This window comes from Rhinoderma darwinii, assembly GCF_050947455.1.
Source record: "Rhinoderma darwinii isolate aRhiDar2 chromosome 5 unlocalized genomic scaffold, aRhiDar2.hap1 SUPER_5_unloc_25, whole genome shotgun sequence".
NCBI classification, from domain to species: domain Eukaryota; kingdom Metazoa; phylum Chordata; class Amphibia; order Anura; family Rhinodermatidae; genus Rhinoderma; species Rhinoderma darwinii.
The window spans coordinates 623248-643384 of NW_027461782.1; the positions used below are offsets into that span (position 1 = coordinate 623248).

At 48.0% G+C, this 20137-nt stretch overlaps 11 non-coding genes and 2 pseudogenes across 11 annotated transcripts; all 13 read left to right on the plus strand.

The window, feature by feature from the left end:
• Positions 1–1170: 1170 nt before the first annotated feature.
• Positions 1171–1361, plus strand: LOC142688326 (U2 spliceosomal RNA). The gene has a single exon (XR_012857465.1). It is a non-coding gene; the product is annotated as a U2 spliceosomal RNA (small nuclear RNA).
• Positions 1362–2662: 1301 nt separating this feature from the next.
• On the plus strand, positions 2663–2853 carry LOC142688328 (U2 spliceosomal RNA). Its single transcript, XR_012857466.1, has one exon. It is a non-coding gene; the product is annotated as a U2 spliceosomal RNA (small nuclear RNA).
• Positions 2854–4154: 1301 nt separating this feature from the next.
• Positions 4155–4345, plus strand: LOC142688329 (U2 spliceosomal RNA). Its single transcript, XR_012857467.1, has one exon. It is a non-coding gene; the product is annotated as a U2 spliceosomal RNA (small nuclear RNA).
• A 1301-nt stretch (positions 4346–5646) lies between these two features.
• Positions 5647–5837, plus strand: LOC142688330 (U2 spliceosomal RNA). The gene has a single exon (XR_012857468.1). It is a non-coding gene; the product is annotated as a U2 spliceosomal RNA (small nuclear RNA).
• Positions 5838–7138: 1301 nt separating this feature from the next.
• On the plus strand, positions 7139–7329 carry LOC142688331 (U2 spliceosomal RNA). Its single transcript, XR_012857469.1, has one exon. It is a non-coding gene; the product is annotated as a U2 spliceosomal RNA (small nuclear RNA).
• A 1301-nt stretch (positions 7330–8630) lies between these two features.
• Positions 8631–8821, plus strand: LOC142688333 (U2 spliceosomal RNA). Its single transcript, XR_012857471.1, has one exon. It is a non-coding gene; the product is annotated as a U2 spliceosomal RNA (small nuclear RNA).
• A 1301-nt stretch (positions 8822–10122) lies between these two features.
• LOC142688334 (U2 spliceosomal RNA) lies at positions 10123–10313 on the plus strand. Its single transcript, XR_012857472.1, has one exon. It is a non-coding gene; the product is annotated as a U2 spliceosomal RNA (small nuclear RNA).
• A 1301-nt stretch (positions 10314–11614) lies between these two features.
• On the plus strand, positions 11615–11805 carry LOC142688335 (U2 spliceosomal RNA). The gene has a single exon (XR_012857473.1). It is a non-coding gene; the product is annotated as a U2 spliceosomal RNA (small nuclear RNA).
• Positions 11806–13094: 1289 nt separating this feature from the next.
• On the plus strand, positions 13095–13285 carry LOC142688336 (U2 spliceosomal RNA). The gene has a single exon (XR_012857474.1). It is a non-coding gene; the product is annotated as a U2 spliceosomal RNA (small nuclear RNA).
• Positions 13286–14582: 1297 nt separating this feature from the next.
• Positions 14583–14693, plus strand: LOC142688402 (U2 spliceosomal RNA; annotated as a pseudogene).
• A 1351-nt stretch (positions 14694–16044) lies between these two features.
• LOC142688367 (U2 spliceosomal RNA) lies at positions 16045–16259 on the plus strand (annotated as a pseudogene).
• A 1301-nt stretch (positions 16260–17560) lies between these two features.
• LOC142688337 (U2 spliceosomal RNA) lies at positions 17561–17751 on the plus strand. Its single transcript, XR_012857475.1, has one exon. It is a non-coding gene; the product is annotated as a U2 spliceosomal RNA (small nuclear RNA).
• A 1301-nt stretch (positions 17752–19052) lies between these two features.
• On the plus strand, positions 19053–19243 carry LOC142688339 (U2 spliceosomal RNA). The gene has a single exon (XR_012857476.1). It is a non-coding gene; the product is annotated as a U2 spliceosomal RNA (small nuclear RNA).
• The last annotated feature ends 894 nt before the right edge of the window (positions 19244–20137 follow it).

Here is a 20137-nt window from a genome sequence, read left to right on the forward strand (position 1 = left end):
TGTGTGATAATGAGCTCATTTATTAAATGCAATTAATTAATACATTGCCACCTCTTGTTGTGTGTGTGTCTTCTGTGTTTCTGTGTTTCCGGCATTTCACATTGGAACAGCTCATTCACCTTCCTTGTCTTCTCTCCGCCCTCCCTCCTAGGTAGGTTAAAGAGCTGCACCTGAGCCAGCCACTGATTGATGCAGCACCACAGTCAAATAGCGGAGTGGAGTAGGGGAACAGCAAACAGCCATTAAAGCCGCCCGCCCGCCCGCCCGCCCGCCTGCCTGCCTGCCTGCCTGCCTGCCCGCCACAATGGACCTACCTGTGTACACTACATGGATGTGATGGAATGTACTGTCGTCCCTACATTTCAAGAAGAAGTAAGAATTGCAGTTGCAACAAAGCCTTGCTTGCCTACAAAGAGAGCAGCAATTTGGATTTGTTACTATGTTACCTAGAAGAATAACAAACTGTGCAAGGATGGAGGTTGTAGGAGCAAAGAGAAGTTGTCTGTAAAGTTGGTGGATGCTTATTTTCCATTTTGCAGTCCCTTGTCTCCCTCTTGTGGCCTCCTGGAGGCAAATAAATGTGCAAAAAAAAGACAGCCTGGCGGCCGGCTGTTGCAGTGTTGCCCTCTCAGGCAACACTGAGTGACTGACTGAGCCGCACCGTCTTATATAAAGTTCAGACGGAACTTTGCACGTGTCATAGTGGAGCCCTCAGGATTCCAGAGCCAGCTTTCTGACATCATAATGGGGCCTGCCTCAGAGATAAAAGCCTGGGCCCAGGCAGTGTTGGTCAGTGCTGCTCAGCAGGCAGCACCGGACTGGACTGGATTAAAGCTGATACAAGGTGTGAAGGAACAAGGGGTGGCTGTGGGCATGCACTTGCTGCCGCTGCCAGTGTTTATCTGCATGGCAGGAGGGCATTTGGGCGTTGCCAGGAAGGCGTTTTTATGTAGATTCCTCCTCTTTCAGCACTGCATTGTGGTGCAAGCAAAAGAAGCAAATCCTGTGTAGCTTCCTCTCCGGCCTTTATTCACCTCCCGCTTAGTAGCTGTAAATGTGTGTGAGCCTGCAGGGCCCCATGGAATTGCCTAGGAGTAGGCTGAATCAATCGCTGCAAGGGGTGAACAGCAGTATGGGACAGGCTCGGGCAAGGCAAGGGCCGCTCGGGTTATCGCTTCTCGGCCTTTTGGCTAAGATCAAGTGTAGTATCTGTTCTTATCAGTTTAATATCTGATACGTCCCCTATCTGGGGACCATATATTAAATGGATTTTTAGAACAGGGAGATGGAAATAGAGCTTGCTCTGTCCACTCCACGCATTGACCTGGTATTGCAGTATTTCCAGGACCGGTGCACCCTTCCCTTATGTGTTGACTAAAATCAGATTCCAAAAGTGCTATTTGTGTTTGCTATTGTTTTTGTCTTTCTGATGGGATCTCCCCTTTTAATCCCATTATTTCAACACCTGTTGGACAATGCATTTGTACAGTCATGTGTGATAATGAGCTCATTTATTAAATGCAATTAATTAATACATTGCCACCTCTTGTTGTGTGTGTGTCTTCTGTGTTTCTGTGTTTCCGGCATTTCACATTGGAACAGCTCATTCACCTTCCTTGTCTTCTCTCCGCCCTCCCTCCTAGGTAGGTTAAAGAGCTGCACCTGAGCCAGCCACTGATTGATGCAGCACCACAGTCAAATAGCGGAGTGGAGTAGGGGAACAGCAAACAGCCATTAAAGCCGCCCGCCCGCCCGCCCGCCCGCCTGCCTGCCTGCCTGCCTGCCTGCCCGCCACAATGGACCTACCTGTGTACACTACATGGATGTGATGGAATGTACTGTCGTCCCTACATTTCAAGAAGAAGTAAGAATTGCAGTTGCAACAAAGCCTTGCTTGCCTACAAAGAGAGCAGCAATTTGGATTTGTTACTATGTTACCTAGAAGAATAACAAACTGTGCAAGGATGGAGGTTGTAGGAGCAAAGAGAAGTTGTCTGTAAAGTTGGTGGATGCTTATTTTCCATTTTGCAGTCCCTTGTCTCCCTCTTGTGGCCTCCTGGAGGCAAATAAATGTGCAAAAAAAAGACAGCCTGGCGGCCGGCTGTTGCAGTGTTGCCCTCTCAGGCAACACTGAGTGACTGACTGAGCCGCACCGTCTTATATAAAGTTCAGACGGAACTTTGCACGTGTCATAGTGGAGCCCTCAGGATTCCAGAGCCAGCTTTCTGACATCATAATGGGGCCTGCCTCAGAGATAAAAGCCTGGGCCCAGGCAGTGTTGGTCAGTGCTGCTCACTAGGCAGCACCGGACTGGACTGGATTAAAGCTGATACAAGGTGTGAAGGAACAAGGGGTGGCTGTGGGCATGCACTTGCTGCCGCTGCCAGTGTTTATCTGCATGGCAGGAGGGCATTTGGGCGTTGCCAGGAAGGCGTTTTTATGTAGATTCCTCCTCTTTCAGCACTGCATTGTGGTGCAAGCAAAAGAAGCAAATCCTGTGTAGCTTCCTCTCCGGCCTTTATTCACCTCCCGCTTAGTAGCTGTAAATGTGTGTGAGCCTGCAGGGCCCCATGGAATTGCCTAGGAGTAGGCTGAATCAATCGCTGCAAGGGGTGAACAGCAGTATGGGACAGGCTCGGGCAAGGCAAGGGCCGCTCGGGTTATCGCTTCTCGGCCTTTTGGCTAAGATCAAGTGTAGTATCTGTTCTTATCAGTTTAATATCTGATACGTCCCCTATCTGGGGACCATATATTAAATGGATTTTTAGAACAGGGAGATGGAAATAGAGCTTGCTCTGTCCACTCCACGCATTGACCTGGTATTGCAGTATTTCCAGGACCGGTGCACCCTTCCCTTATGTGTTGACTAAAATCAGATTCCAAAAGTGCTATTTGTGTTTGCTATTGTTTTTGTCTTTCTGATGGGATCTCCCCTTTTAATCCCATTATTTCAACACCTGTTGGACAATGCATTTGTACAGTCATGTGTGATAATGAGCTCATTTATTAAATGCAATTAATTAATACATTGCCACCTCTTGTTGTGTGTGTGTCTTCTGTGTTTCTGTGTTTCCGGCATTTCACATTGGAACAGCTCATTCACCTTCCTTGTCTTCTCTCCGCCCTCCCTCCTAGGTAGGTTAAAGAGCTGCACCTGAGCCAGCCACTGATTGATGCAGCACCACAGTCAAATAGCGGAGTGGAGTAGGGGAACAGCAAACAGCCATTAAAGCCGCCCGCCCGCCCGCCCGCCCGCCTGCCTGCCTGCCTGCCTGCCTGCCCGCCACAATGGACCTACCTGTGTACACTACATGGATGTGATGGAATGTACTGTCGTCCCTACATTTCAAGAAGAAGTAAGAATTGCAGTTGCAACAAAGCCTTGCTTGCCTACAAAGAGAGCAGCAATTTGGATTTGTTACTATGTTACCTAGAAGAATAACAAACTGTGCAAGGATGGAGGTTGTAGGAGCAAAGAGAAGTTGTCTGTAAAGTTGGTGGATGCTTATTTTCCATTTTGCAGTCCCTTGTCTCCCTCTTGTGGCCTCCTGGAGGCAAATAAATGTGCAAAAAAAAGACAGCCTGGCGGCCGGCTGTTGCAGTGTTGCCCTCTCAGGCAACACTGAGTGACTGACTGAGCCGCACCGTCTTATATAAAGTTCAGACGGAACTTTGCACGTGTCATAGTGGAGCCCTCAGGATTCCAGAGCCAGCTTTCTGACATCATAATGGGGCCTGCCTCAGAGATAAAAGCCTGGGCCCAGGCAGTGTTGGTCAGTGCTGCTCAGCAGGCAGCACCGGACTGGACTGGATTAAAGCTGATACAAGGTGTGAAGGAACAAGGGGTGGCTGTGGGCATGCACTTGCTGCCGCTGCCAGTGTTTATCTGCATGGCAGGAGGGCATTTGGGCGTTGCCAGGAAGGCGTTTTTATGTAGATTCCTCCTCTTTCAGCACTGCATTGTGGTGCAAGCAAAAGAAGCAAATCCTGTGTAGCTTCCTCTCCGGCCTTTATTCACCTCCCGCTTAGTAGCTGTAAATGTGTGTGAGCCTGCAGGGCCCCATGGAATTGCCTAGGAGTAGGCTGAATCAATCGCTGCAAGGGGTGAACAGCAGTATGGGACAGGCTCGGGCAAGGCAAGGGCCGCTCGGGTTATCGCTTCTCGGCCTTTTGGCTAAGATCAAGTGTAGTATCTGTTCTTATCAGTTTAATATCTGATACGTCCCCTATCTGGGGACCATATATTAAATGGATTTTTAGAACAGGGAGATGGAAATAGAGCTTGCTCTGTCCACTCCACGCATTGACCTGGTATTGCAGTATTTCCAGGACCGGTGCACCCTTCCCTTATGTGTTGACTAAAATCAGATTCCAAAAGTGCTATTTGTGTTTGCTATTGTTTTTGTCTTTCTGATGGGATCTCCCCTTTTAATCCCATTATTTCAACACCTGTTGGACAATGCATTTGTACAGTCATGTGTGATAATGAGCTCATTTATTAAATGCAATTAATTAATACATTGCCACCTCTTGTTGTGTGTGTGTCTTCTGTGTTTCTGTGTTTCCGGCATTTCACATTGGAACAGCTCATTCACCTTCCTTGTCTTCTCTCCGCCCTCCCTCCTAGGTAGGTTAAAGAGCTGCACCTGAGCCAGCCACTGATTGATGCAGCACCACAGTCAAATAGCGGAGTGGAGTAGGGGAACAGCAAACAGCCATTAAAGCCGCCCGCCCGCCCGCCCGCCCGCCTGCCTGCCTGCCTGCCTGCCTGCCCGCCACAATGGACCTACCTGTGTACACTACATGGATGTGATGGAATGTACTGTCGTCCCTACATTTCAAGAAGAAGTAAGAATTGCAGTTGCAACAAAGCCTTGCTTGCCTACAAAGAGAGCAGCAATTTGGATTTGTTACTATGTTACCTAGAAGAATAACAAACTGTGCAAGGATGGAGGTTGTAGGAGCAAAGAGAAGTTGTCTGTAAAGTTGGTGGATGCTTATTTTCCATTTTGCAGTCCCTTGTCTCCCTCTTGTGGCCTCCTGGAGGCAAATAAATGTGCAAAAAAAAGACAGCCTGGCGGCCGGCTGTTGCAGTGTTGCCCTCTCAGGCAACACTGAGTGACTGACTGAGCCGCACCGTCTTATATAAAGTTCAGACGGAACTTTGCACGTGTCATAGTGGAGCCCTCAGGATTCCAGAGCCAGCTTTCTGACATCATAATGGGGCCTGCCTCAGAGATAAAAGCCTGGGCCCAGGCAGTGTTGGTCAGTGCTGCTCAGCAGGCAGCACCGGACTGGACTGGATTAAAGCTGATACAAGGTGTGAAGGAACAAGGGGTGGCTGTGGGCATGCACTTGCTGCCGCTGCCAGTGTTTATCTGCATGGCAGGAGGGCATTTGGGCGTTGCCAGGAAGGCGTTTTTATGTAGATTCCTCCTCTTTCAGCACTGCATTGTGGTGCAAGCAAAAGAAGCAAATCCTGTGTAGCTTCCTCTCCGGCCTTTATTCACCTCCCGCTTAGTAGCTGTAAATGTGTGTGAGCCTGCAGGGCCCCATGGAATTGCCTAGGAGTAGGCTGAATCAATCGCTGCAAGGGGTGAACAGCAGTATGGGACAGGCTCGGGCAAGGCAAGGGCCGCTCGGGTTATCGCTTCTCGGCCTTTTGGCTAAGATCAAGTGTAGTATCTGTTCTTATCAGTTTAATATCTGATACGTCCCCTATCTGGGGACCATATATTAAATGGATTTTTAGAACAGGGAGATGGAAATAGAGCTTGCTCTGTCCACTCCACGCATTGACCTGGTATTGCAGTATTTCCAGGACCGGTGCACCCTTCCCTTATGTGTTGACTAAAATCAGATTCCAAAAGTGCTATTTGTGTTTGCTATTGTTTTTGTCTTTCTGATGGGATCTCCCCTTTTAATCCCATTATTTCAACACCTGTTGGACAATGCATTTGTACAGTCATGTGTGATAATGAGCTCATTTATTAAATGCAATTAATTAATACATTGCCACCTCTTGTTGTGTGTGTGTCTTCTGTGTTTCTGTGTTTCCGGCATTTCACATTGGAACAGCTCATTCACCTTCCTTGTCTTCTCTCCGCCCTCCCTCCTAGGTAGGTTAAAGAGCTGCACCTGAGCCAGCCACTGATTGATGCAGCACCACAGTCAAATAGCGGAGTGGAGTAGGGGAACAGCAAACAGCCATTAAAGCCGCCCGCCCGCCCGCCCGCCCGCCTGCCTGCCTGCCTGCCTGCCTGCCCGCCACAATGGACCTACCTGTGTACACTACATGGATGTGATGGAATGTACTGTCGTCCCTACATTTCAAGAAGAAGTAAGAATTGCAGTTGCAACAAAGCCTTGCTTGCCTACAAAGAGAGCAGCAATTTGGATTTGTTACTATGTTACCTAGAAGAATAACAAACTGTGCAAGGATGGAGGTTGTAGGAGCAAAGAGAAGTTGTCTGTAAAGTTGGTGGATGCTTATTTTCCATTTTGCAGTCCCTTGTCTCCCTCTTGTGGCCTCCTGGAGGCAAATAAATGTGCAAAAAAAAGACAGCCTGGCGGCCGGCTGTTGCAGTGTTGCCCTCTCAGGCAACACTGAGTGACTGACTGAGCCGCACCGTCTTATATAAAGTTCAGACGGAACTTTGCACGTGTCATAGTGGAGCCCTCAGGATTCCAGAGCCAGCTTTCTGACATCATAATGGGGCCTGCCTCAGAGATAAAAGCCTGGGCCCAGGCAGTGTTGGTCAGTGCTGCTCAGCAGGCAGCACCGGACTGGACTGGATTAAAGCTGATACAAGGTGTGAAGGAACAAGGGGTGGCTGTGGGCATGCACTTGCTGCCGCTGCCAGTGTTTATCTGCATGGCAGGAGGGCATTTGGGCGTTGCCAGGAAGGCGTTTTTATGTAGATTCCTCCTCTTTCAGCACTGCATTGTGGTGCAAGCAAAAGAAGCAAATCCTGTGTAGCTTCCTCTCCGGCCTTTATTCACCTCCCGCTTAGTAGCTGTAAATGTGTGTGAGCCTGCAGGGCCCCATGGAATTGCCTAGGAGTAGGCTGAATCAATCGCTGCAAGGGGTGAACAGCAGTATGGGACAGGCTCGGGCAAGGCAAGGGCCGCTCGGGTTATCGCTTCTCGGCCTTTTGGCTAAGATCAAGTGTAGTATCTGTTCTTATCAGTTTAATATCTGATACGTCCCCTATCTGGGGACCATATATTAAATGGATTTTTAGAACAGGGAGATGGAAATAGAGCTTGCTCTGTCCACTCCACGCATTGACCTGGTATTGCAGTATTTCCAGGACCGGTGCACCCTTCCCTTATGTGTTGACTAAAATCAGATTCCAAAAGTGCTATTTGTGTTTGCTATTGTTTTTGTCTTTCTGATGGGATCTCCCCTTTTAATCCCATTATTTCAACACCTGTTGGACAATGCATTTGTACAGTCATGTGTGATAATGAGCTCATTTATTAAATGCAATTAATTAATACATTGCCACCTCTTGTTGTGTGTGTGTCTTCTGTGTTTCTGTGTTTCCGGCATTTCACATTGGAACAGCTCATTCACCTTCCTTGTCTTCTCTCCGCCCTCCCTCCTAGGTAGGTTAAAGAGCTGCACCTGAGCCAGCCACTGATTGATGCAGCACCACAGTCAAATAGCGGAGTGGAGTAGGGGAACAGCAAACAGCCATTAAAGCCGCCCGCCCGCCCGCCCGCCCGCCTGCCTGCCTGCCTGCCTGCCTGCCCGCCACAATGGACCTACCTGTGTACACTACATGGATGTGATGGAATGTACTGTCGTCCCTACATTTCAAGAAGAAGTAAGAATTGCAGTTGCAACAAAGCCTTGCTTGCCTACAAAGAGAGCAGCAATTTGGATTTGTTACTATGTTACCTAGAAGAATAACAAACTGTGCAAGGATGGAGGTTGTAGGAGCAAAGAGAAGTTGTCTGTAAAGTTGGTGGATGCTTATTTTCCATTTTGCAGTCCCTTGTCTCCCTCTTGTGGCCTCCTGGAGGCAAATAAATGTGCAAAAAAAAGACAGCCTGGCGGCCGGCTGTTGCAGTGTTGCCCTCTCAGGCAACACTGAGTGACTGACTGAGCCGCACCGTCTTATATAAAGTTCAGACGGAACTTTGCACGTGTCATAGTGGAGCCCTCAGGATTCCAGAGCCAGCTTTCTGACATCATAATGGGGCCTGCCTCAGAGATAAAAGCCTGGGCCCAGGCAGTGTTGGTCAGTGCTGCTCAGCAGGCAGCACCGGACTGGACTGGATTAAAGCTGATACAAGGTGTGAAGGAACAAGGGGTGGCTGTGGGCATGCACTTGCTGCCGCTGCCAGTGTTTATCTGCATGGCAGGAGGGCATTTGGGCGTTGCCAGGAAGGCGTTTTTATGTAGATTCCTCCTCTTTCAGCACTGCATTGTGGTGCAAGCAAAAGAAGCAAATCCTGTGTAGCTTCCTCTCCGGCCTTTATTCACCTCCCGCTTAGTAGCTGTAAATGTGTGTGAGCCTGCAGGGCCCCATGGAATTGCCTAGGAGTAGGCTGAATCAATCGCTGCAAGGGGTGAACAGCAGTATGGGACAGGCTCGGGCAAGGCAAGGGCCGCTCGGGTTATCGCTTCTCGGCCTTTTGGCTAAGATCAAGTGTAGTATCTGTTCTTATCAGTTTAATATCTGATACGTCCCCTATCTGGGGACCATATATTAAATGGATTTTTAGAACAGGGAGATGGAAATAGAGCTTGCTCTGTCCACTCCACGCATTGACCTGGTATTGCAGTATTTCCAGGACCGGTGCACCCTTCCCTTATGTGTTGACTAAAATCAGATTCCAAAAGTGCTATTTGTGTTTGCTATTGTTTTTGTCTTTCTGATGGGATCTCCCCTTTTAATCCCATTATTTCAACACCTGTTGGACAATGCATTTGTACAGTCATGTGTGATAATGAGCTCATTTATTAAATGCAATTAATTAATACATTGCCACCTCTTGTTGTGTGTGTGTCTTCTGTGTTTCTGTGTTTCCGGCATTTCACATTGGAACAGCTCATTCACCTTCCTTGTCTTCTCTCCGCCCTCCCTCCTAGGTAGGTTAAAGAGCTGCACCTGAGCCAGCCACTGATTGATGCAGCACCACAGTCAAATAGCGGAGTGGAGTAGGGGAACAGCAAACAGCCATTAAAGCCGCCCGCCCGCCCGCCCGCCCGCCTGCCTGCCTGCCTGCCTGCCTGCCCGCCACAATGGACCTACCTGTGTACACTACATGGATGTGATGGAATGTACTGTCGTCCCTACATTTCAAGAAGAAGTAAGAATTGCAGTTGCAACAAAGCCTTGCTTGCCTACAAAGAGAGCAGCAATTTGGATTTGTTACTATGTTACCTAGAAGAATAACAAACTGTGCAAGGATGGAGGTTGTAGGAGCAAAGAGAAGTTGTCTGTAAAGTTGGTGGATGCTTATTTTCCATTTTGCAGTCCCTTGTCTCCCTCTTGTGGCCTCCTGGAGGCAAATAAATGTGCAAAAAAAAGACAGCCTGGCGGCCGGCTGTTGCAGTGTTGCCCTCTCAGGCAACACTGAGTGACTGACTGAGCCGCACCGTCTTATATAAAGTTCAGACGGAACTTTGCACGTGTCATAGTGGAGCCCTCAGGATTCCAGAGCCAGCTTTCTGACATCATAATGGGGCCTGCCTCAGAGATAAAAGCCTGGGCCCAGGCAGTGTTGGTCAGTGCTGCTCAGCAGGCAGCACCGGACTGGACTGGATTAAAGCTGATACAAGGTGTGAAGGAACAAGGGGTGGCTGTGGGCATGCACTTGCTGCCGCTGCCAGTGTTTATCTGCATGGCAGGAGGGCATTTGGGCGTTGCCAGGAAGGCGTTTTTATGTAGATTCCTCCTCTTTCAGCACTGCATTGTGGTGCAAGCAAAAGAAGCAAATCCTGTGTAGCTTCCTCTCCGGCCTTTATTCACCTCCCGCTTAGTAGCTGTAAATGTGTGTGAGCCTGCAGGGCCCCATGGAATTGCCTAGGAGTAGGCTGAATCAATCGCTGCAAGGGGTGAACAGCAGTATGGGACAGGCTCGGGCAAGGCAAGGGCCGCTCGGGTTATCGCTTCTCGGCCTTTTGGCTAAGATCAAGTGTAGTATCTGTTCTTATCAGTTTAATATCTGATACGTCCCCTATCTGGGGACCATATATTAAATGGATTTTTAGAACAGGGAGATGGAAATAGAGCTTGCTCTGTCCACTCCACGCATTGACCTGGTATTGCAGTATTTCCAGGACCGGTGCACCCTTCCCTTATGTGTTGACTAAAATCAGATTCCAAAAGTGCTATTTGTGTTTGCTATTGTTTTTGTCTTTCTGATGGGATCTCCCCTTTTAATCCCATTATTTCAACACCTGTTGGACAATGCATTTGTACAGTCATGTGTGATAATGAGCTCATTTATTAAATGCAATTAATTAATACATTGCCACCTCTTGTTGTGTGTGTGTCTTCTGTGTTTCTGTGTTTCCGGCATTTCACATTGGAACAGCTCATTCACCTTCCTTGTCTTCTCTCCGCCCTCCCTCCTAGGTAGGTTAAAGAGCTGCACCTGAGCCAGCCACTGATTGATGCAGCACCACAGTCAAATAGCGGAGTGGAGTAGGGGAACAGCAAACAGCCATTAAAGCCGCCCGCCCGCCCGCCCGCCCGCCTGCCTGCCTGCCTGCCTGCCTGCCCGCCACAATGGACCTACCTGTGTACACTACATGGATGTGATGGAATGTACTGTCGTCCCTACATTTCAAGAAGAAGTAAGAATTGCAGTTGCAACAAAGCCTTGCTTGCCTACAAAGAGAGCAGCAATTTGGATTTGTTACTATGTTACCTAGAAGAATAACAAACTGTGCAAGGATGGAGGTTGTAGGAGCAAAGAGAAGTTGTCTGTAAAGTTGGTGGATGCTTATTTTCCATTTTGCAGTCCCTTGTCTCCCTCTTGTGGCCTCCTGGAGGCAAATAAATGTGCAAAAAAAAGACAGCCTGGCGGCCGGCTGTTGCAGTGTTGCCCTCTCAGGCAACACTGAGTGACTGACTGAGCCGCACCGTCTTATATAAAGTTCAGACGGAACTTTGCACGTGTCATAGTGGAGCCCTCAGGATTCCAGAGCCAGCTTTCTGACATCATAATGGGGCCTGCCTCAGAGATAAAAGCCTGGGCCCAGGCAGTGTTGGTCAGTGCTGCTCAGCAGGCAGCACCGGACTGGACTGGATTAAAGCTGATACAAGGTGTGAAGGAACAAGGGGTGGCTGTGGGCATGCACTTGCTGCCGCTGCCAGTGTTTATCTGCATGGCAGGAGGGCATTTGGGCGTTGCCAGGAAGGCGTTTTTATGTAGATTCCTCCTCTTTCAGCACTGCATTGTGGTGCAAGCAAAAGAAGCAAATCCTGTGTAGCTTCCTCTCCGGCCTTTATTCACCTCCCGCTTAGTAGCTGTAAATGTGTGTGAGCCTGCAGGGCCCCATGGAATTGCCTAGGAGTAGGCTGAATCAATCGCTGCAAGGGGTGAACAGCAGTATGGGACAGGCTCGGGCAAGGCAAGGGCCGCTCGGGTTATCGCTTCTCGGCCTTTTGGCTAAGATCAAGTGTAGTATCTGTTCTTATCAGTTTAATATCTGATACGTCCCCTATCTGGGGACCATATATTAAATGGATTTTTAGAACAGGGAGATGGAAATAGAGCTTGCTCTGTCCACTCCACGCATTGACCTGGTATTGCAGTATTTCCAGGACCGGTGCACCCTTCCCTTATGTGTTGACTAAAATCAGATTCCAAAAGTGCTATTTGTGTTTGCTATTGTTTTTGTCTTTCTGATGGGATCTCCCCTTTTAATCCCATTATTTCAACACCTGTTGGACAATGCATTTGTACAGTCATGTGTGATAATGAGCTCATTTATTAAATGCAATTAATTAATACATTGCCACCTCTTGTTGTGTGTGTGTCTTCTGTGTTTCTGTGTTTCCGGCATTTCACATTGGAACAGCTCATTCACCTTCCTTGTCTTCTCTCCGCCCTCCCTCCTAGGTAGGTTAAAGAGCTGCACCTGAGCCAGCCACTGATTGATGCAGCACCACAGTCAAATAGCGGAGTGGAGTAGGGGAACAGCAAACAGCCATTAAAGCCGCCCGCCCGCCTGCCTGCCTGCCTGCCTGCCTGCCCGCCACAATGGACCTACCTGTGTACACTACATGGATGTGATGGAATGTACTGTCGTCCCTACATTTCAAGAAGAAGTAAGAATTGCAGTTGCAACAAAGCCTTGCTTGCCTACAAAGAGAGCAGCAATTTGGATTTGTTACTATGTTACCTAGAAGAATAACAAACTGTGCAAGGATGGAGGTTGTAGGAGCAAAGAGAAGTTGTCTGTAAAGTTGGTGGATGCTTATTTTCCATTTTGCAGTCCCTTGTCTCCCTCTTGTGGCCTCCTGGAGGCAAATAAATGTGCAAAAAAAAGACAGCCTGGCGGCCGGCTGTTGCAGTGTTGCCCTCTCAGGCAACACTGAGTGACTGACTGAGCCGCACCGTCTTATATAAAGTTCAGACGGAACTTTGCACGTGTCATAGTGGAGCCCTCAGGATTCCAGAGCCAGCTTTCTGACATCATAATGGGGCCTGCCTCAGAGATAAAAGCCTGGGCCCAGGCAGTGTTGGTCAGTGCTGCTCAGCAGGCAGCACCGGACTGGACTGGATTAAAGCTGATACAAGGTGTGAAGGAACAAGGGGTGGCTGTGGGCATGCACTTGCTGCCGCTGCCAGTGTTTATCTGCATGGCAGGAGGGCATTTGGGCGTTGCCAGGAAGGCGTTTTTATGTAGATTCCTCCTCTTTCAGCACTGCATTGTGGTGCAAGCAAAAGAAGCAAATCCTGTGTAGCTTCCTCTCCGGCCTTTATTCACCTCCCGCTTAGTAGCTGTAAATGTGTGTGAGCCTGCAGGGCCCCATGGAATTGCCTAGGAGTAGGCTGAATCAATCGCTGCAAGGGGTGAACAGCAGTATGGGACAGGCTCGGGCAAGGCAAGGGCCGCTCGGGTTATCGCTTCTCGGCCTTTTGGCTAAGATCAAGTGTAGTATCTGTTCTTATCAGTTTAATATCTGATACGTCCCCTATCTGGGGACCATATATTAAATGGATTTTTAGAACAGGGAGATGGAAATAGAGCTTGCTCTGTCCACTCCACGCATTGACCTGGTATTGCAGTATTTCCAGGACCGGTGCACCCTTCCCTTATGTGTTGACTAAAATCAGATTCCAAAAGTGCTATTTGTGTTTGCTATTGTTTTTGTCTTTCTGATGGGATCTCCCCTTTTAATCCCATTATTTCAACACCTGTTGGACAATGCATTTGTACAGTCATGTGTGATAATGAGCTCATTTATTAAATGCAATTAATTAATACATTGCCACCTCTTGTTGTGTGTGTGTCTTCTGTGTTTCTGTGTTTCCGGCATTTCACATTGGAACAGCTCATTCACCTTCCTTGTCTTCTCTCCGCCCTCCCTCCTAGGTAGGTTAAAGAGCTGCACCTGAGCCAGCCACTGATTGATGCAGCACCACAGTCAAATAGCGGAGTGGAGTAGGGGAACAGCAAACAGCCATTAAAGCCGCCCGCCCGCCCGCCCGCCTGCCTGCCTGCCTGCCTGCCTGCCCGCCACAATGGACCTACCTGTGTACACTACATGGATGTGATGGAATGTACTGTCGTCCCTACATTTCAAGAAGAAGTAAGAATTGCAGTTGCAACAAAGCCTTGCTTGCCTACAAAGAGAGCAGCAATTTGGATTTGTTACTATGTTACCTAGAAGAATAACAAACTGTGCAAGGATGGAGGTTGTAGGAGCAAAGAGAAGTTGTCTGTAAAGTTGGTGGATGCTTATTTTCCATTTTGCAGTCCCTTGTCTCCCTCTTGTGGCCTCCTGGAGGCAAATAAATGTGCAAAAAAAAGACAGCCTGGCGGCCGGCTGTTGCAGTGTTGCCCTCTCAGGCAACACTGAGTGACTGACTGAGCCGCACCGTCTTATATAAAGTTCAGACGGAACTTTGCACGTGTCATAGTGGAGCCCTCAGGATTCCAGAGCCAGCTTTCTGACATCATAATGGGGCCTGCCTCAGAGATAAAAGCCTGGGCCCAGGCAGTGTTGGTCAGTGCTGCTCAGCAGGCAGCACCGGACTGGACTGGATTAAAGCTGATACAAGGTGTGAAGGAACAAGGGGTGGCTGTGGGCATGCACTTGCTGCCGCTGCCAGTGTTTATCTGCATGGCAGGAGGGCATTTGGGCGTTGCCAGGAAGGCGTTTTTATGTAGATTCCTCCTCTTTCAGCACTGCATTGTGGTGCAAGCAAAAGAAGCAAATCCTGTGTAGCTTCCTCTCCGGCCTTTATTCACCTCCCGCTTAGTAGCTGTAAATGTGTGTGAGCCTGCAGGGCCCCATGGAATTGCCTAGGAGTAGGCTGAATCAATCGCTGCAAGGGGTGAACAGCAGTATGGGACAGGCTCGGGCAAGGCAAGGGCCGCTCGGGTTATCGCTTCTCGGCCTTTTGGCTAAGATCAAGTGTAGTACTTTAGGGTATTGCCTTGTTTCTTGGTCAGGAGGTGCCCTGGTACCCTTTTCCTTGGCCTGGGGGGATCGTTTCTCTTAGGAGAGACTTCACCCCTCTGCTGCTATTGGGGAGGAGGATTAGTCCAGGGCAACGGGGAGCGATCACCTGCCTGGTACTCCGGTACTGAAGGTATTTCTTTGGAGATTGCTGGAATTCTTTTGGAGCAGGATGGAGGAAATTCCCGAACATATGCGAACCAGGAATGCGGTCCGGTTTTTCGTGGAGGAATCTGAGAGGCAAAGGAAGGATTTGGAGTACATCACGAAGGTCCTTTTGTTGGATTTCTTTCAGCTGGAGAGATCGTGCATTTTGGCGGTGATGGACTATCCGAGGAGAGGGTGCTTTGACGTTACCTTCGCTACAGAAGAAATTTATTCAGATTTTTTGGAACGCTTGAAGGAAGGTAAAAGGGACCCAAGACTTGTGGGTGTGAAGGTAACACCACATTTTGTGCCAAACAAGAAGTTGGTGGTCGTAAAGATGTTTTCGCCTTACGTGGAGGAAGAGGACATTAAGTCATTTCTCACTAAGTTTTGTGAGGAGGTGGTGGGAAAGGGGAAAGTGTTTAACCCCTTTGGATTTTGGACTGGGAAATGGAAATTTCTTTGTAAATTTGTGAGAATCGGTGAATCTAGAAACCTATTGTTTCCTCCAGCGCGGTTTAAGATTGGAAGTGCATGTGGAAATTTATTTTTTTTGGGAATGGATATGTTTTGTTTGAATTGTAAAGATTATGGTCATGAGAGAGAAACGTGTGAGAAAGTAATGTGTACAAAATGTCTGCAAGAGGGGCATAAGTATAATGAATGTCAGAAAGGGAAAGTATGTAATATGTGTGGAGAGGAGGGGCACATATTCAAATCATGCCCAAAGAAAAGCAAACGTGAGGTACAAGAGGAAAATAAGAAGATAGTCAAAAGAAAGGAAGCGGAAGTTAGTTTGGAAGAAGGAAAGCTTCAGAAATTGGAAGGAAGTGGGCAAAGTGATGAGAAAAAAAGGAAAAAAGCAGAGAGAAAGAAAAAAAGTGTCATTTCAGAAGAGGAAAGAGCAGAAAGAGACAGGTTACTGGAAGAAGTAGAGCAGTTACGTAGTAAAATTAATTTTGAAAAAATGCGGAGAAGGGTGCGGCTCTGTGTAAGAGAAAATTTACCAGGGTTTCTTGAACGGTATGGTGTGCCAACGTGGTTAGCGTGCATTGTAAACTGTGAATGGGATGGTAATGATTTGCAGGAACATTTAGTGGATATGTTAGGAACTATTGCTGTTAAAAAAGGAATGTTTTTTTGATTTCTTTAAAGGAAAAAAGGAAAGAGGAAAACAAAAGTTAATTATACGTTTTCAGTTTTCATTGTGATGATCTAAGTCTTTTTTATTTTGAATTTTATGATTTTTAAGACGTGATCTGAATGATAAAAAAAAAAAAAAAAAAAAAAAAAAAAAAAAAATCTGTTCTTATCAGTTTAATATCTGATACGTCCCCTATCTGGGGACCATATATTAAATGGATTTTTAGAACAGGGAGATGGAAATAGAGCTTGCTCTGTCCACTCCACGCATTGACCTGGTATTGCAGTATTTCCAGGACCGGTGCACCCTTCCCTTATGTGTTGACTAAAATCAGATTCCAAAAGTGCTATTTGTGTTTGCTATTGTTTTTGTCTTTCTGATGGGATCTCCCCTTTTAATCCCATTATTTCAACACCTGTTGGACAATGCATTTGTACAGTCATGTGTGATAATGAGCTCATTTATTAAATGCAATTAATTAATACATTGCCACCTCTTGTTGTGTGTGTGTCTTCTGTGTTTCTGTGTTTCCGGCATTTCACATTGGAACAGCTCATTCACCTTCCTTGTCTTCTCTCCGCCCTCCCTCCTAGGTAGGTTAAAGAGCTGCACCTGAGCCAGCCACTGATTGATGCAGCACCACAGTCAAATAGCGGAGTGGAGTAGGGGAACAGCAAACAGCCATTAAAGCCGCCCGCCCGCCCGCCCGCCCGCCTGCCTGCCTGCCTGCCTGCCTGCCCGCCACAATGGACCTACCTGTGTACACTACATGGATGTGATGGAATGTACTGTCGTCCCTACATTTCAAGAAGAAGTAAGAATTGCAGTTGCAACAAAGCCTTGCTTGCCTACAAAGAGAGCAGCAATTTGGATTTGTTACTATGTTACCTAGAAGAATAACAAACTGTGCAAGGATGGAGGTTGTAGGAGCAAAGAGAAGTTGTCTGTAAAGTTGGTGGATGCTTATTTTCCATTTTGCAGTCCCTTGTCTCCCTCTTGTGGCCTCCTGGAGGCAAATAAATGTGCAAAAAAAAGACAGCCTGGCGGCCGGCTGTTGCAGTGTTGCCCTCTCAGGCAACACTGAGTGACTGACTGAGCCGCACCGTCTTATATAAAGTTCAGACGGAACTTTGCACGTGTCATAGTGGAGCCCTCAGGATTCCAGAGCCAGCTTTCTGACATCATAATGGGGCCTGCCTCAGAGATAAAAGCCTGGGCCCAGGCAGTGTTGGTCAGTGCTGCTCAGCAGGCAGCACCGGACTGGACTGGATTAAAGCTGATACAAGGTGTGAAGGAACAAGGGGTGGCTGTGGGCATGCACTTGCTGCCGCTGCCAGTGTTTATCTGCATGGCAGGAGGGCATTTGGGCGTTGCCAGGAAGGCGTTTTTATGTAGATTCCTCCTCTTTCAGCACTGCATTGTGGTGCAAGCAAAAGAAGCAAATCCTGTGTAGCTTCCTCTCCGGCCTTTATTCACCTCCCGCTTAGTAGCTGTAAATGTGTGTGAGCCTGCAGGGCCCCATGGAATTGCCTAGGAGTAGGCTGAATCAATCGCTGCAAGGGGTGAACAGCAGTATGGGACAGGCTCGGGCAAGGCAAGGGCCGCTCGGGTTATCGCTTCTCGGCCTTTTGGCTAAGATCAAGTGTAGTATCTGTTCTTATCAGTTTAATATCTGATACGTCCCCTATCTGGGGACCATATATTAAATGGATTTTTAGAACAGGGAGATGGAAATAGAGCTTGCTCTGTCCACTCCACGCATTGACCTGGTATTGCAGTATTTCCAGGACCGGTGCACCCTTCCCTTATGTGTTGACTAAAATCAGATTCCAAAAGTGCTATTTGTGTTTGCTATTGTTTTTGTCTTTCTGATGGGATCTCCCCTTTTAATCCCATTATTTCAACACCTGTTGGACAATGCATTTGTACAGTCATGTGTGATAATGAGCTCATTTATTAAATGCAATTAATTAATACATTGCCACCTCTTGTTGTGTGTGTGTCTTCTGTGTTTCTGTGTTTCCGGCATTTCACATTGGAACAGCTCATTCACCTTCCTTGTCTTCTCTCCGCCCTCCCTCCTAGGTAGGTTAAAGAGCTGCACCTGAGCCAGCCACTGATTGATGCAGCACCACAGTCAAATAGCGGAGTGGAGTAGGGGAACAGCAAACAGCCATTAAAGCCGCCCGCCCGCCCGCCCGCCCGCCTGCCTGCCTGCCTGCCTGCCTGCCCGCCACAATGGACCTACCTGTGTACACTACATGGATGTGATGGAATGTACTGTCGTCCCTACATTTCAAGAAGAAGTAAGAATTGCAGTTGCAACAAAGCCTTGCTTGCCTACAAAGAGAGCAGCAATTTGGATTTGTTACTATGTTACCTAGAAGAATAACAAACTGTGCAAGGATGGAGGTTGTAGGAGCAAAGAGAAGTTGTCTGTAAAGTTGGTGGATGCTTATTTTCCATTTTGCAGTCCCTTGTCTCCCTCTTGTGGCCTCCTGGAGGCAAATAAATGTGCAAAAAAAAGACAGCCTGGCGGCCGGCTGTTGCAGTGTTGCCCTCTCAGGCAACACTGAGTGACTGACTGAGCCGCACCGTCTTATATAAAGTTCAGACGGAACTTTGCACGTGTCATAGTGGAGCCCTCAGGATTCCAGAGCCAGCTTTCTGACATCATAATGGGGCCTGCCTCAGAGATAAAAGCCTGGGCCCAGGCAGTGTTGGTCAGTGCTGCTCAGCAGGCAGCACCGGACTGGACTGGATTAAAGCTGATACAAGGTGTGAAGGAACAAGGGGTGGCTGTGGGCATGCACTTGCTGCCGCTGCCAGTGTTTATCTGCATGGCAGGAGGGCATTTGGGCGTTGCCAGGAAGGCGTTTTTATGTAGATTCCTCCTCTTTCAGCACTGCATTGTGGTGCAAGCAAAAGAAGCAAATCCTGTGTAGCTTCCTCTCCGGCCTTTATTCACCTCCCGCTTAGTAGCTGTAAATGTGTGTGAGCCTGCAGGGCCCCATGGAATTGCCTAGGAGTAGGCTGAATCAATCGCTGCAAGGGGTGAACAGCAGTATGGGACAGGCTCGGGCAAGGCAAGGGCCGCTCGGGTTATCGCTTCTCGGCCTTTTGGCTAAGATCAAGTGTAGTATCTGTTCTTATCAGTTTAATATCTGATACGTCCCCTATCTGGGGACCATATATTAAATGGATTTTTAGAACAGGGAGATGGAAATAGAGCTTGCTCTGTCCACTCCACGCATTGACCTGGTATTGCAGTATTTCCAGGACCGGTGCACCCTTCCCTTATGTGTTGACTAAAATCAGATTCCAAAAGTGCTATTTGTGTTTGCTATTGTTTTTGTCTTTCTGATGGGATCTCCCCTTTTAATCACATTATTTCAACACCTGTTGGACAATGCATTTGTACAGTCATGTGTGATAATGAGCTCATTTATTAAATGCAATTAATTAATACATTGCCACCTCTTGTTGTGTGTGTGTCTTCTGTGTTTCTGTGTTTTCCGGCATTTCACATTGGAACAGCTCATTCACCTTCCTTGTCTTCTCTCCGCCCTCCCTCCTAGGTAGGTTAAAGAGCTGCACCTGAGCCAGCCACTGATTGATGCAGCACCACAGTCAAATAGCGGAGTGGAGTAGGGGAACAGCAAACAGCCATTAAAGCCGCCCGCCCGCCCGCCCGCCCGCCTGCCTGCCTGCCTGCCTGCCTGCCCGCCACAATGGACCTACCTGTGTACACTACATGGATGTGATGGAATGTACTGTCGTCCCTACATTTCAAGAAGAAGTAAGAATTGCAGTTGCAACAAAGCCTTGCTTGCCTACAAAGAGAGCAGCAATTTGGATTTGTTACTATGTTACCTAGAAGAATAACAAACTGTGCAAGGATGGAGGTTGTAGGAGCAAAGAGAAGTTGTCTGTAAAGTTGGTGGATGCTTATTTTCCATTTTGCAGTCCCTTGTCTCCCTCTTGTGGCCTCCTGGAGGCAAATAAATGTGCAAAAAAAAGACAGCCTGGCGGCCGGCTGTTGCAGTGTTGCCCTCTCAGGCAACACTGAGTGACTGACTGAGCCGCACCGTCTTATATAAAGTTCAGACGGAACTTTGCACGTGTCATAGTGGAGCCCTCAGGATTCCAGAGCCAGCTTTCTGACATCATAATGGGGCCTGCCTCAGAG